Below are 15367 nucleotides of genomic sequence, written 5' to 3' on the forward strand. Positions count from 1 at the left end.
GCCTTCAACATTACCACCATGAGTCATAATATTGGATAAGGCTCAAAAAAAGTTTATGGAAAAGATCAAATTCAATTATGAATTATAGAAGCATAAATGAATCTCTAAATAGAATTTGAGCAAATATACAGTTTGCATTCTGTTTATCTAAATTCCACAAGAATAATTCTGCCCAGTTTTCTAAAAATAAACAGTTGGGGATTTAAAGGTAAAACAGAGCCATTTCAGGCCAAAAGGTCATTCTAAAACAAGAATAGTGGCAGGAAAATTAGCCACTCACTGATAGCATTGATTTCAAGATACAGCAGTTGCCCAAAATCTCTTAAGTGCTTCCATCCAGGAAGGAGTCACACGAGACTGACTCCCACATTTAATTTTAATGAAGATCCTAAATTGGATGAAACTATTAATTAATCTAACTCATTTGCAGTACTCAAGGCATTGACTCTAATGGCAGGATTGGAGTACAAGAGGTCAGCTCCACCGTGATGATCAGAGTTAACACGTTTGAGCATTTACAAAGTACCAGGCCCAGTTGTAAGCACTACCCCGTTGTTAGTTCATGTATATCTCAATTGTTACAGCAAACCTATGAGATCAGCTCCATTATTGTCCCCATTTCTCAGCTGAGAAATCTGAGGCACAGAGTGATTAAGTTATCTTGCCCAAAGTGTATAGCTAGAAAGAGGCAAGGCCTGATTTGGACCCTCAAAGTCAAACAATGGTGCAAATGGGTTTTACCACCATGACAACATAGCGTGGATAGAGAGCATGGCCATTGACTACTGAACAATTTATAAGGATTTGTTGACTGACTGCTAAAAATATGCAATGCATTTTGGGACCCTATATCTGTATACACAATAGCAACAAGAAATTGAGATGAGAATTTAAGAAATTCCAAAAGACAAAAACAAAAACAAAACCCTTACAATGGAATGTTTGAGTATGAATTATCCAGTTTTACTTTCTATGTTGATCAAACCATAGAGAAAATTTATTAACTCAGACTACCCTGGGTAGTGTTTAGTTTGAATTACAACATATGATTAATTCAGGAATTCACGACAAAATTGTTTTCCATAAAGGGCTGGAGAGTAAATATATTAGGCATTCTGAGCTGTCAGAGCTCTATTGAAACTATTCAACTCTACCATTGTAAGTAGTAAATAGAGAGCTGCAAATAATATGTAAATGAATGGGTATGGCTGCATCTAATTAAACTTTATTTACAAAAGAAAGTAACAGAACAGATTTAACTCATGGCAGTAGTTGGTGACCCCTGGACTTCAGCATGGGTAAACTGATTTTGAATAGCTATTTTATATATGTTTAAGGAGGGAGTCTGCTTGAATGAATAGATTAAAATTGAATGTGTTATAGTTTTTGTTCTCTTATGCTAATTATATCCTTCTGGATACCTTGGCTATTATTATTATTTTTTTAATTTTTCTTTTTTTTATAAAATTTTTTTATTATGTTATGTTAGTCACCATACAGTACATCCCAAGTTTTTGATGTAAAGTTCCATGATTCATTACTGCGTATAACACCCAGTGCACCATGCAATACATGCCTTCCTTGGCTATTATTTTTAACTAAACTTTCCTCTTTAAAAAGTCCAAAACTAACTACAAAATCTTACCAAATTCTGACTCTGTGAGGCCCAAAATAAACAATGTATCTCCCTTTCCTTCTCTCTTCTTCTTCTTGCTCTCTCCTGAAGACACCATGTATTAGTTAACTATCACTACATAACAAATTACCCCCCTATACCACCACCACCACCACCACCACCACCACCAAAGTTTACTGGCTTAAACAACATTTTAATCTTTACTTTTTTAGAGAGAGAGAGAGCACAATCAGGGAAAGCAGGAGAGGGGGAATCAGGGTCCCTGCTGAGCAGGGAGCCTGATGTGGGGCTTAATCCCCAGACCCTGGGATCTTAATCTTTACTTTCTGTGGATCAGGAATCCAGGCAAAACTTAGCTGGGACCTCTATCTCGGGGTCTCTCAGGAGGCTGAAATCAAGGTGTCAGCTAGGACTGCAGTCTTACATGAAGACCCAACTAGAGAAGGATCCATTTCCAAGCCAACTCATGTGGTTGTTGGCAGGATTCAGTTCCTTCTGGGCTGTTGGACAGCCAACTGACTGTTGGCTGAGTGCCACCCTGAGTTCCTTGCCAGGGAGCCCTTTCCACCAGGGCCAGCACATGAAAAGAGCCAGAGAGAGCATGCCAGCAAGAAAGAAAGTGCAAGCAAGATGAAGTCTATCTTTTATAACGTAATAATGAAAGCAACATCCCATCATTTTGCCATAATGTACTTGTTAGAAGCAAGTTGCTAGGTCCAGCTCACAGTCAAGGGGAGGAGGTTATAATACCAGGAGGCAAGAATCATTGGGGGCCTCTATTAAAACTAAGTCTTCATTGCTCTTTTAGTGTAATGTTGATAACATTTTTAATTGATGTCTTGTCAACAGGACTAATTTGTACCTTCATAATATGTACATCCTTATAGGCTCAACATATAGCTGTGACTCAATCTCCCTAATAAACATCATACCTAGCATGGAACAGATTATGTTTCTGCAAATAAGGTACTCTCATTATTTCCCTGACCCCAAGAGGGTTAGTACATGCTGAATAACTCTTGCATATTATTGATAGAAAGTATTAGTTTTTGTTATAGTTACACAATTCCAATTTGATCAGTTCAAAACTAGCTGTGTAGAACAAAAAGGGAAGTGATGGGTATTAAATGATATGGGTAATAGATCCCAAATTGATTTGATACTTCTCCAGATTGGTTTTTGAACTGTGTTGACACTCCATTCCTATTGTTGATGTGCAAACCAGCCAGATATAGGGCTTTTGTCAATAAGAAAGGAATTTTCAGGAGGAGGTGTGGTTGGTTTGTTTGCATCCTGGTTCTAAATGGTCCTTGATGTGGAAGGCATCATATTTGTGTCAGGCTTCCCTGATCTAAGTTTAGGTTTGGGTCATTTGTTTCATTAAACCGTGGGCCCTATAACAAGTATTTAGATGCAGATAGTTCATTTGGGAGGTGGTCTCAGAAAGGACAAATGAGAGAGTGGGGAGTGTAACAAAGAAAGGAAAAAGCCAATAAAGTGTATTACTGAGCTGGTTATCATGGAGGGCAACTAGGGCTCAGTCCTGCTGGGGATCCTCTGAAAAACCACACAGAATTTTCATTGGACTTGTCCCACCGATAATGGGAAACCTGAGGTCTTTATCTACCAACTCAACTCCCATTCCTCCATGGTTGAGAGCTGCCCCTAGGAGTGTTCTAGGTTTCCTTGCATACAAGTAGAAAAAAGTTATTAAAGCACCAGGAAAATCTCTTAGGCAGAAAAGCTGAGGGGTCGAGGGGCTTGAGGTAAGTTGCTGACCGTTCACAGGAGACATTTCCACTGAATTTGCTGGTGGATTCGGTGCATCTACCACACACAGTCTTGCACACATAAATATTTTCCATCCTGCTATTGACTTGGTTTCCTCTCTCATCACTTTCCATTTCCCTTGAGTCACAGAATCATAGACTAGCAGAAACCTTAAAGATGAGCGTCCAAGCCTTTTCTATTTCCAAGAAGGAATCTGAGGCCCAGAAAGGTGAAGTGATGTGATCCAGTTTGCAAAGCCAGCCACTGGCAAAGCCAAAACCCACATCCTTTCTCATTGCTCTCTCCATCACAGCCCTGCTACCTCCTCTTAGTTTCTATAATCCTCTAGGATTGATTGTCACCACGGGACTGAGATTGACTGTAACTCTCTGAGGCAGATATATACAACTGATATATTAGAAACTGGTGTGCTCACTGAGTCCTACCAAAATCTTTTCACATTTACAATTTATTGTTTTTACTAGTCTGTACATTTCCATACTGAAGTATAATAATAATGCTTCCTGATGGCAGGGCATTTTTTTTTGTTTCTTTAAAGAGCTTGCCCATCTATTTTTGTCATTTTATTCAAGAGGCTGTAGGATTTCTTTTTAATTACTAACAGACTCCTGCAGGCTAGTATCTATTGCAAATAAGTATCTAATTATTAGCGGGTGATTTGTGCTTCTGGTTTTTGTGGTGAGGAGAGAGGCGTAGAGCCGACTCGCATCAAAATGCTGCCAGGCTATAAGAAATAGATATAGTAGAGGCCAGCTCTTTGGTAATTTACAGTAACAAAAAGTGAAATCACCAGCCCGGCCAGTGGCTTTTGTATCAGTGAATTCTCCACCCCCGATTGACCTGTAGCTCCTTTTCTTGTTTTCTCCTCCCCACACATAACCTGGAATTTGATGGGGGCCTGGAATTTCTCCATTTCAGGAGCTTTAGGTTAGCATGCACCAGGCAGGAGCGCTCAGAGTCTCAAGCCAAGAAGGGAAGGTTTCTGTCAAGGTTCTCTCGTGGAGACATCTTCGCTGGCCTGCTGCCTCCACTGTGAGCTCACGTGCAAGTACAAAGCTGGTGTTAAACCAGGCCAGAAGCCAGGAGGTGGATGGTAAACTTCTCAGCTACTACGGGCTCTGCCATTCAGTTATCATCTCACACTATGTCCTCAGCTGTGAAATAGTCTTTGTCCCTCGACCAAAAGAACACTTATCCTTATCCCAGGATGTAGCATGCCAGTGCTCAGAGGATTCAGGTCCATTGGGGGGAAGGTCAGCACCGGGAGAGGTCTCTTGTACCCTGAAGTCAAGAAAGGATTCTAGGCATTCTTCAGGAAATGGCTTCTCTATAATTGCGGGTTGAACTGGGTTTCTCAGACTGCCACCATTTTACAGTCCAGAATCACCCATTCCTCACCACTCTTACCTACTGATTGTCTCAGAAGTGGGTGTGAATCAGGAGTCCGCCATCATGATTGCTGTGGGACGATGAAAAGCCTGCACGTACTCGGCACTGGCCTGCCCACTGGCTCCAACGCTCTGAGTTTCAGAAATGGTCAGGGTGAGAGGTTTGACCGGGGCTGCCTTCCTGATCTGGCCTCCTCAACCTACTCTAGGGAGCACTGCCAACAAGCCCAGTCTAGGAGGTAGGGATGCTTCAGCTTTTCCACACTGCCTCTCCCATCAAGCCTCCTCCATGGGAGCACAAGTTGGAAAGCCAGAGAAAACCTTCATCACGATAAACCCTGGCCATCATTCCAAGGCCTTTCACTCAGCCTTAGTCTGAAGAACAGGACTGGACTGTCTTTATTAACCTTTTACCCCTTCTCCTTCCATGCTCACAAGTATGAAATTTGAACCTGGGTGGGGTGGGTAAGTGAATCAATAAAGAAGTGGAAACAGCACTATCTGCTGACCGAGAAAGCAAATTGGTAACAGGGTGGTTATGTCTCATCTTTAAACATTTATGTTCATCGTATCTCCATGGCTGCAGGCATGACTGTGCTGCCATTTCTTAGGCTCCTGCCCCACTGCATGCACCTTCCCACCTCTCTTTCACACCAGATGTTGTCATCTGGTGAAATCAGCCTGTGAGTAATTCTCTTGACTCACTCCCCAGAGAGGAAGGTTCCCACAGGGTCAGTGAGCCAAAAAAGCACGGAGTGTGGAGTCACGCCAGGTAGATGGGAAGAGCAGCTCAACCATTCTTTGGCCATGAGATCGCGGTAGCTGATGAGTAAACTCAAGGGTCCTTATCTTTATAACGGAGATAACTCCTAGAGCTGTGTTGTTGCAAGCTTTTTGTTGATGGTGGTGGTTTGTTGTCGTGTTTTGGTAACAGCACATATCCGCTCCTGTGACATTTTCCTTTGTCACTACATATTTATTGTGCTCACTACAATGAGGTTCCATTTTATGTGAACTTAGCTTATGTGAATTTGAAGTAGGGCAATGTAAAAACACGAGGAAAGTCTCAATGCATGCACAGAACATGAAATACAACAAATTCTACTTTACATTTATTCCTCCAGGGAAAACTGCCTTGAGTTATGCAAGATTTGAATTTCACAATGGCTTCAGGAGCTCATCCCTGGCAAACCATCGTGACTGAGGGCCTGCAATCTGCCAAATGAGTGTTAAGATTGACATAGTGTCTTATTCAATCCTTCAATGATTTCATGACACTGGAATCCTTGGGCCCCTACTTCAGTCTGAGGAAACAGGTTTCCTCAGCTTAAGTGATTTTCCCAAGTTGACTGGCCATTCAGCTAGAATTCAAATCCAAGCTGGCCTGGCTCTAAAGCTGTTCCTTTCCTTTCTTTCTTCCCATCTTCACAGTCTTCCCAATTTCTCCCTCTCCCTCTCTCTCTCTCTCTCTCTCCCTCTCTCTCCCTCTCTTTCGCACTCTCTCTCTCTCTCTCACACACACACATACATATACTGATCACACAAATATCTATGAGGTGGAGGATCATCTCATTATCCCCCCCCCCCAAAAGCTGGTGGTTGTCTTTCTAACACTGAGATAATCCAATTGGCTCTTCTTCATTGGGGTTGTTTTTTTGGTCACTAGTGGGCAATTTGCTCCCGTCTCCCACTCCCTCCTTATTTCTGCCCTTGTTTGAGAATGTACTGCCATTGTTTGGGCACTGAGGGTACAGCCACAGGAAGTAGACTGTGGGACAAATCAGTATTCCAGGCCATAAGCTGAGAATGTGAGGAGACATGTGCAAACACAAACACAGGGAAGATGTCCCCTGGTCCTTCTTCCTCCCCTTCCTCCAGATGCCAGTCCCTCCTCACCTGGGCATCTTCCCCAGATGCTCACGTTTGCAGAAGACTGAGAGACTTGGGGGTGCCTTGTCGCAGGGTGTCCCTCTGGTGCCTCTAACAGTGGATACCACCTAATAGTCCTTGTATATTCTGGGGCTGGTGGTTCTACCCTTCTCTTAGCCTCTCCACCCATAAAATCTTATGTAGGTAGTAGGCTTTGGCAAGTTACTTTGAACAGTTTGCTGACCACCATAATGGAGAGAAACTTACTCCTCTTTGGAAATGACATCAGCTATCTAGGCCTGTGTGCCACCCAACAAACAAATTGGTCCCTGAAGTTTGTTCAAGTTTGTCCTTACGAAAGTTTTATGATTTAAGGACTACCATTTTTCTAGTTGCCTCCTGTGGATACCAGGCTAGGAGGCACTGCCACCCAATGGCTGTTTCTACAAACAGCACCTTCACAAGAGTGTTTACTCAATATTCCACCCAGAACCCAGCAAGAGCATAAGACATGGAGAGAAAATGGGGTAGGGGTAGTGACACTGGGATGGGCCAGGTACTTGATGCTGCCACCATCCCTCTCTGCCAAGGAAATCTGATTTTCCCGGCATTAAACAGCAGATGTGAGCTCTTTAATTAGGCAATAAAAATGGCAACTTGGCAGTGAAATTATAAAGATAAAATTGTACAACACCATGAATCTTTGGCACTAGGATTAATTCAACTGTCTACATTTTTTCTGATGATATTTTTACAGTGACTGAATGTAGGTAAGAGTCAAAACAGAAAATCAAAGCCAGAATTCTCATTTCCTCTATTGTTGATTATCAGCTGTATAAAATTTAGACATGCATTTAATAAAATTATTTTTTCTCCCATAAAATGGGGATGGAGAGAGTAGGGGTATCCTTCATAGCACTGAATGAAAGACAAGTTCATTGGAGTTACCAAAGGCTTCTGATCCATGTAATGAAAGCACAAGTCAGGTTACTGTAACCAACAGGTATCCTTCAGTTCAACAGCTGCATTAACAAGGGTTAATTAAAACTTTGCTTTCTAAATTAGGTAAGAAGTACATAGCAGAAGAGCTTCTGTTCTGGTTTAGCAATGGTTTGTATGTATAGTTTGAGAATAAACATTGACTCAAGCAGGTGGGTGTGAGAGACCATTTCACTTAAAGAAAGAAAAATATCTTAGTATTTTGAGATTGCCCTGTGAATCCATTCTGTCTCTCTTCTATCAAGAGATACTACTTGGGGGGCACCTGGGTAGCTCAGTGGGTTAAGCATCTGACTCTTGATCTCAGCTCAGGTCTTGATCTCCGGGTGAGTTCAAGCCCCAAGCTGGGCTGCACACTGGGCATAAAGCCTACTTTAAAAAAATACTCCTTGGTTGATCATAGTCACCTGTGATTTTTTTCCCTACTGTAGAGAGCTTCTATGTGCTCATAACTAACCCTCCTTGCTTGTCTGTTGGAGGAATATCACAGCTCTCTGAGGTCATCCCAGAAGCTGAGAATGTGGATATATTTTGGTTGACAAATTGTCACAGGACAGTGTCTTGCCCATGAAGGATGGAGAGGGCATCCAAGCTGTAAGGACATTCAGGCAAACCTCATACAATGATGATTCACTCTTCTGTGCAGAGGATAAACCCTGGGTAGAAAATGGCCCAACCCCTACACAACCAGCTTCATGACATGGAATATGATGTAGTTTTTTAATATGAACAAAACAAATTACGGGACTAAAGTAAATAAATTCATGGCTTGATTTTCCCTTTTGAAATGGATCTGAGTATATCATTAATAAAAAATTTAACTCAAGAAAACTTGCCCAAGTTTTCAAAAAACGCCAACAGTCTTGAAAGAACAGTGATGCAAAATATCTCTAAGAAATGTCAACATGATGCCAAAACAACTGAGCAATGAGCTAAACTCCACCATCTAACTGATGTTTTCGAATATAGACCAGTGTTTATTTAGTGCCACAAAAATCTAACCCATTTGACTGGCTCTACTTTTTCACCAGATAGGTTTGCAAACTACATAAATTGTAAAGTCATGAAAATAGTAAGTATGCTTCTTTCCCTTAATGCAAATAAATAAGGAGTAATCTGGATATCATCACCTATAGAGACCGAAGCTAATTTTTTCCTTTTAGTTTTAGTTGTTCTCATTTTTGCTTTGGTAGCTGATCCTTCACATAAAGCATCGATTGTGAAAGGAATCTGAATTTATATATGGCTTGGATAACTTGTCAATCAACAGAAACTATGGGGCACTTATGATATGCTCAAAGACTTGTCCTTGGTGGCATAGATACAAAAGACATTACTGGGTCTTTATCCTCCAGTATCATATACTTTAGTTGGGTGGATAAAACATGCATATATGAAGCAAAGACTAAACTGTATGATCCTAACTGTAAGTGTAATACAAATCCTAAAGATAGGCAAGACCACCGTGGACTAGAATGGGTAGAGAAAGCATCACTCTGGAGGTGGAGTTTGAGCTACTTCTTGAGGAATTATCTGGAAATAAACAGGTAGAGCATAAATCTTTATGCTGGGAGAAATATATAGGTCAGGTTTTTCTTAAACCTGAACACTATTAACATTTGGGGCTGGAGAATTCTAGGTCATGGGGACAGTCTTATGCGTTGTTGGGCATTTATAGCAGTATCCCTGGCCTCTAACTACAAGAAGCCAGTGGCAAAACCCCACTCTCCAGTTGGGACAACCAAAAACATCTTCAGGCATTGCCAAATGTCTTCTCAGAACAATATCGTCCCCAGTGGAAAACCACTGGACTAGATATAGATGCCTGGGCTTGGGGTGTTTTTGCTTTCTCCATCTCAGAGTTTATCAACCTCAGAATTACTGAGATTTTGGGTTGGATGATTCTCCATTGTGGGGGTTGCTCTGTGCATTACAGGATAGTTAGCAGCATGCCTGACCTCAACCTCCTAGACACCAGTAGCACCTCCCCCTGGTTGTGACAACCCAAAATATCCCCAGGCATTGCCACATGCCCCCTGGGGTGCAAAATCACACCCATTTATGAACCGCTGGGGTTCTCAGTAGGAATGGACTTGGCCCCCTCAGGGATAAGCAGAATTACTTAAACAAAGTACAAGGTTCATGTTAGGAAAGAGCGGAATAAGATTGATTAAGTAGGGTGGACACATACTGTGAGAGATCTTGGATACTAGAGCCTATAATAGGCAACCTCGGCAGTTCTTTAAGCTGATGTGTTGCAAACTATAATTGGCATTTTAAATTTAATCTCGCAGAAGCAAACGAATAAAGTGCCATGGAGAAGAACTGAATACAGGGAGTAGGGGACTCAGTCAGGAAGTCATAATAACCAGGTTTAAGTACTGATGGCCAGGGTTGTAGTGACATCTTTAAAATGGAGAGGAAAGAGTAAACCCAACGGTTTACTTTCTTTACTGCAGAAAGAAATGTTGAGCTTTTACAACAGACTGAGTATTAGAGATAAAGGCGAGTGAAGAACAATGGCGAAACTACATTCACTAGTGGGAAGAAAGATAAAAATCAAATGAAAGGGAAGGAGGGAGATTTAATGAGTTTGATTTTGCAAATACTAACTGCAGGCATTTTAGAATTAGCACACGAATGAGAGGTGAGAGGTCAGGACTGAACGATGGATTTGGGAGTGTTGGAAAGACAATACCCTCCGTGGCCTAATATAATGAAAATTGATTTCTCACTCAAATTATACTCCATTATAGAGTGGGTGGCCCTGGGTCTTCCAGGGATCCAGGCTTCTTCCATCTTTGGGCACTGCCATCTGAAATGAGTGACATCCAAGGTGGCTGCAGATGGGTTAAATCATAAGGACATCATGGGAGATTTTAGAGGCCCTGAAGTGGCATATAGCACTTCTGCCCACATTGCATGGGGGATCCAACTGAAGTGGCAAATCTATCTTACTGGCATCCCAGGAAAAGGAAGTGGGATTCATGAGAACTTGGCCAATCTCTGCTATAGGACGGACACACACACACACACACACACACACACACACGAACAAGAAAAAACTATAGGAGTAGATGAATTCATTGAGGACGTGAAGACGGGGAAAATCAAAGAGGTAGAGTTCAAGGAACACAAATTACAAACAGAAGAAGATTCATAAAAGGATTCAAAGATGTTAGAAAGCTTGGGAGAGAATAGGTCTTGTGTGGAGTTAAAAGTGGCAAGAGGAAGGAAGGCAAATTTTGGTAAGGAGGGGAAATGTCTGCTTTTGCTAAGACTCTGGCTTTTGAAGACAAAAAACAACAGGATAATTAGAAAAGGACTTACACACCTATACCCCACCTCAAAACCATCACTAGCTTATCTTTAAGAGCAGTCTGAAACCCAAACTCCTCGGCCTGGCCTTTGATGTGCTGGCCCAGCCTATGTGTTCACACCCCACCATGCACTTCCCAGGTCCCTAGCATATCCTGGTTATGAGGCTGTTTGAGATCCCTGAGCCCACCTCCTCTCCCATCTTCGTGGCTTTGCTTTTATAGCTGTTTCCACCCACCAAAGTCCTGGCTTTCCATAAACCCTAGGTCAAATGCCACATCACTGAAGAAAGAAGCTTTTTCTGATCTTCCCTGTCAACATCAACCTCCCCATATTCCAACAGCCTTTTGGTCTTTCCTCTACCTTGGCACAGGGGACCACCTACTTTGGATCAGTTAGCTGTTCACTTGACTGTCTCCTCAGTAGACCATGAATTTTTCAAGCACCAAGCAGTGCTGCTGTGATGTATAACCTCAGGACAAAGCACACACACTATAGTCTAGGTGAGGGGATAGCAAATGTTTTCTGTAAAGGGCCACACAGTAAGTATTTGAGGTTTTGCAGGCCAAATGGGCTCTGTCACAACTACTCAACTGTGCCATTTTAGTGTAAAACCACCTGTAGACGATATGTAAATGAACGAGTAGGGCTGTGTTCCAATAAAACTTTATTTTAAAACATGTGGTGGGCCAGATTTGATCCACAGGCCATAATTTGCTGCTCTGTGACGTATGGGAATGACACTTTCTGGAGCACAGCATGAACAGCGTCCTCTGAAGTATAACCCGGCAAGTATCGATGTGCGTCTTAGTTATCGTTGTATCTTTTGCCCCACCTCCCACCAGCACCTAGTACAGTGCCTTCCACATAGTAGGCCCTCAATGTTTATTTTCCTGAATTAAATATGCCTGGAAAGATACTAACTCAGTGAGTCATAATAGCATTTTGAGAGTTTAATTACCTTGGAAAACTATTTTTTGCAAGATTGTAGTAAAGTAGTTCTGAAAGCAATCATGTAGGCCCAAGAATCATAAAAAGAATGTGACAGGGGAAGATGTGAGCTAACAACATCTAGGGATTAGCAGCCAAAGAGAGAGAATCTGACATCAGAGCTGGGTAAAAGCAACAAAAAGGCATTCCAATCCTCAGAGACTAGCACCAAGGGACATCACATCATATGTAATAGATGTCTCACGACACCCTCTAAATCCGTGTGAATAATGCATTTAATGCCAGCACTTCAATGCTGGAAAGATGTTCATGATTTGGAGGAAACTCAGAGACCAACCAAAATGATTAAGAGACTGAAAGGACTCATTTATGAGCAGCTATAAAAGAAGCCAAATGCGTGCTTGGCCTGCTGATGGCCAGAACGAGATGGGGGAAAAGGTTTACAAATTACCAAATGCTGTAAACACCAGGAAGGGGAGGAATGATGGTCCGCTCTATTGGACTTAGTTCTTGGTATGGACATATCTCAGGCATTGACAAATTCCTCTCATTATTGGGTCTTAAAACATTTACGGGCCTTCTGAATAATATATAACTGGGAATGCTGTGATTGGTAATGTCCTATTATTACAGGAGAATAGGATTGCTCTAGAAGAGCAAATGTAAGACAAATTACAGGGGAACGGGATTGCTCCAGAAGAGCAAACACAAGACAAATGATTGCTTATTAAGGAAAGAAACATTCCAGGCATGCTAAGTGTGCTGAGAGAATTAAAATGCACCAACAGTCCACTCCTAGAAATATCAAGTACATGCAACTGTGGATAATGTTACATAGTATAGAATCATTGAAATTTAATCCAAAGATGGAAAGCTGGTCCGATATTTCCTTCATTCCTTCTGTCATTCAATCATTGATTTATCCATCCATCCCACATATCTAATGTTTACTCACTATTTGCTAGGTCCTGTGCTGGTGATACAGAGCCTGTCCAAAAAATGAAAACCAAAAAACAAAACTGCTTGTTGTCTAGTGGTGGGGTCAGGGAAGTTCATGGAGTAAGAAGGGACAGGTTCAATAGAGAATGATGAGAGAGCAAAGAAAAGTGGCTCCTAACCCAGCTGGGAGAAAGTAGGAAGGTTGGGGAGGCTTCCCAGGTGAGCCGGCATCTGAATCTAGTCCTGAAGGATTCTGAGGAGTCTGTGAATCAGGAAGAATGAGAATAAGCATCCCAGGTAGGAAGGGTGATCGATTCAAAGTGCTGGAGATGACAAAGTGCTGGACCACTTTGTCACAGCGTATGTGGGCTGACCAGTAGTTCAGGTTGACCGAGACAAACAGTATAAAGCAGGGGGTAACCTTAAAAATAATAATTGGAATATATTCCAAAATTTCTCCATTAACAAAATCACACTCTTATGTAGACAAATAATTGCAAACATTTATATAGCACTTATTCTGTGCCAGATACTATTCTAAACACTTTGCATATATTAAGTAATCTTTGCCATGTAACTTTGAGATAGGTATTATTGTCCCTATTATACAGACAAGGATGGGAGGCAGAAAGAGGTTTAACAATTTGGCAAAATCATAGTTAGTCAGGAACAGGGCACTCTTTTCTAATTGGAGCATCTCACTCTAGAGCCTCTGCTGTTACATTCCCTATGTTGCTATTAACTTTCTAAGTCAGAAGCCTGTTTTCCTATCATTCTTCCCATAATCCCACTCTAAAAACTGATGGGACAAATAATCAGAGATATAGCCAAATATTTTGGGGAAGAACGTTCACAGCCTCAACGTTTATAGTAGCAAACAACAGAACTACAAATCACCTAGATGCCTTGTAATACAAAATGGTTTATCATGGTCTGGACCATTATGCAAGCATGATTTAGAAGAAAGTTAAATGATGTAAGAAATGCTCACTCTAAAGGTCAAAGAGAAATGTAAGACACAAACTGTATAATCCTAGTAGTGTGTTTGTGTGTGTGTGTGGAAAGGAAATCCACCAGTCAGACTGGTATCCAATTCCAATCTTACCTCTGCCATTTAACTAGCTCTGTGACCTTGAGTAATAACTTAACCCTTCTCTACTCCAGTTTCCTCATCAGAAAATGGGGGTAATACAGTTGTTGTAAGGGTTAGAAAATACGGGTAAAATGCTTACAATACTGCCTGGTAAACACTCAGTGTCTGATATCAAAATAATTGGAAACCCTATTTAAAAGTTAGAGCTAGGGATGTCTTGGCTAAGTGTAGGACTCTTGAGTTCGGCTCAGGTCATGATCTCAGGGATTGAGACCCGTATCAGACTCCACATTCAGGGGGGAGTGTACTGGAGATTCTCTCTCTCCCTCTCCCTCTGCACCCCTACCCCAACACATGTTCTCACGCTCGTTCTCTCTCTCTCAGATAAATAAATCTTTTTTAAAAAAGTTAGAGCGGGGCGCCTGGGCGATTCAGTCGGTTAAGTGTCTGACTCTTGATTTTGGCTCAGGTCATAATCTCAGGGTGATGAGATCGAGCCCTGCAGTGGCTCCCCCCTCAGCAGGGAGTCTGTTTCTCTCCCTATCCCTCTGCCCCTCCACTGCTTGTGTGCTCTCCCTCTCTCTCAAATAAATAGATAAATCTTTTTTTTAAAAAAAATTTAGAGCTAGATAGTACACATTCAGCTAGCAGTTTGATAAGCATCCTTTGTAGTCTGGGGTCCAGTAGGTTACAACACCATCTAGTTATTTTAAAAAATAAGTGGGAATGAGGTGAGGTGAGGGGCACTTTCCATTGCAGGTAAAAACTATTTGCTTTCAGAATCTGAATTCTCAAATTTTAAGGTATACTGAACACTCAGCTAACCATTGAAGTGTTATAAAATTTCCTTTTTAACCAGATCCCTTCCCAAGACCAGAGCCCTGATGTTTTATTTGGGTTGAATATTTTTGAATTGTGATAGTTTAAAACCATTTAGAAATGTGTTTTCATTGTCAAGATCAACAGATTGATGGAAATTACAAATGGGTTTTTGAAGGGCCCAGAGCCACACATAGCTTATTTCTCATCCGGGTTTTGTAATTATCTAAATTATACTGTTTTTTAAATATTAAGAAAAAAAGTGGAAGGAAATAAGCGGTTTCAAAATGTTGTTTTTTTCTTTTTTTCCATTAAGGAAATTCTTGTAGTCATCTGCGGAGCTGGTCTCAGGGATGAGGCTACTCGAGCAGATGGGCTATACTGAGAGAGATGGAACAAGGGCCTGGGGCAAAGGGCATGTCATTTTCACTGCTCGGCCCCGAATCTGCACAGTGGAATGGAAAATGCTTAAGCACTCTCTTAAGGAAAGGATAGAAAATCCTTGATGAAGGAAAATGAGGTATTCTGCTTCTCACAACACGAGGAACCCGATTTCTCCATGAG

General features: G+C 41.6%; 2 protein-coding genes across 3 annotated transcripts in view; one reads left to right on the forward strand and one right to left on the reverse strand.

Moving 5' to 3' along the window:
* Nucleotides 1–15367, forward strand: part of GLRA2 (glycine receptor alpha 2) — a 174540-nt gene that overhangs the window by 122580 nt on the left and 36593 nt on the right. The window lies entirely within an intron of this gene.
* FANCB (FA complementation group B) overlaps nucleotides 1–15367 on the reverse strand; it is a 275840-nt gene that overhangs the window by 91973 nt on the left and 168500 nt on the right. The gene's annotated exons all lie outside the window — the stretch shown is intronic.

This window comes from Ursus arctos, chromosome X (assembly GCF_023065955.2).
Source record: "Ursus arctos isolate Adak ecotype North America chromosome X, UrsArc2.0, whole genome shotgun sequence".
NCBI lineage: Eukaryota > Metazoa > Chordata > Mammalia > Carnivora > Ursidae > Ursus > Ursus arctos.